Source organism: Octopus bimaculoides, chromosome 4 (genome assembly GCF_001194135.2).
Source record: "Octopus bimaculoides isolate UCB-OBI-ISO-001 chromosome 4, ASM119413v2, whole genome shotgun sequence".
Classification (NCBI taxonomy): Eukaryota; Metazoa; Mollusca; class Cephalopoda; order Octopoda; family Octopodidae; genus Octopus; species Octopus bimaculoides.
The window spans coordinates 59,857,606-59,859,199 of NC_068984.1; positions in this window are offsets into that span (position 1 = coordinate 59,857,606).

The window sequence follows — 1,594 nt, forward strand, 5'->3', positions numbered from 1 at the left end:
GTGCAACCCATATCCATGAGGGCTTGTGCTTCTCTTGCCCCCACCATAAGCCTCACTACAGGCAATGTATGGTGGTGTGCCTTCAATCGGTCGTGGCTGCATCAGAAATACACCACCATTGGCCTTCAGTTCTGTGCATTCCCTGACCATGTATGGTCCTCGACATCTGAAGTATATGGTCCCCTGTCCGTTTACCTTGCCAGACTCTTGCTGTTGTTGTTTGCTGCCTGTCTCGTCGTCCCATTTGTAACTGCTGTCACTGTTGCTGCTATGTCACGAGTGTCGCTTTGCAACAACACCCATGATTTGTTGATCATCTCTCCTACTGAGATTGTTTTGATGCCCAGATGTATGGCTGGGGAAACCGGTCACAAAAGCTAGCTTCACCATCTGCTCCATCGCTGTCCCAGTAAATCCTGCTTAGGTCACTAACCTCCTAATCTTGCTCTTGCAATCATCTTTCTGCTTCCCAGTCCATCTCACTCTCATGAGCTTGCTGTAAGCTTTAAAAGCGTCCTTAAGCCGCTCTTCAATTTTTTCTGCTTTCTCTTGATCTGCCTCATTCATCTCCAGATAGAGATTGAGTACACTGCCTTCTAAGTACAAAGGCATAAGGCTAACCACATCTATTCCCTGCAGCTTCGCCATGAGTCTCACCTTCTTTATCCAGGCCATCACATTGCCTTCCCCAGTGAATGGTCTCAACACATCACTACCGATTCTGATTTTTGTGGCTATTGCAAAAAAGAAAAATGAAGAACAAGAGCAACAGAAAAATATAAAAAATCCACTTCTTGGACGTATCCTCACAGCTGGTAACAACATACCAAAATAGCTTGTGGTTTGAAGGCATGTAAAGTCGCTCTTACTTTGACTTGCAATAGGGTACTGCCGGTAGATTGTTCAATTCTTAGCACGTGTTGTCATGACCTCTCTATTGCCATGTCTTTCCTCTGTTGCAGATAGCATGAAAAAGGGGGAATCTTTTCTTCTTACTTGCTTACATGACATCGTCTCTCCCAGTTTCGGTTTTCCTTCCACCACAAAAATGACTATGCTAGGAGACATTTGGACAGAATTCTTGTTCAAGCAACCCATATAACCCTTATCTTTTATCTTTTACAAGTTTCAGTCATTAGACTGTGGCCATGTTGGGGTACCACCTTCAGGAATTTTAGTCAAGTGAATTGACCCCTGTACTTACGTTTTGTAAAGTCTGGTACTTATTCTATTAGCCCCTTTTGCTGAACTGCTAAGTTACAGGGATGCAAATACACCAACACTGGTTGTCAAGTGGTGGTGGGGGCATATAGACACAAACACACGCACACACACATATATATTTTGTGAATTTTCCGAAGTCCTCGCCCCACCCACTTGGAAAAGATTTTCCCCACAAATTTCTTTATAATCGTAATGTATGCCGTTTGAAAAGTATTTCTATACAATTTCATTGAAAAAAACCCCATTTCTTAAAAGTTATGAGGGAAAAGCTCGGATCTTGTGAATTTTCGGAAGTCCTCTCCGCACCCTCTCGTTGCTTTGCGCGCATTTTTTTTTCATATTCGTTTCCTACATATTGTTTTACATCCAT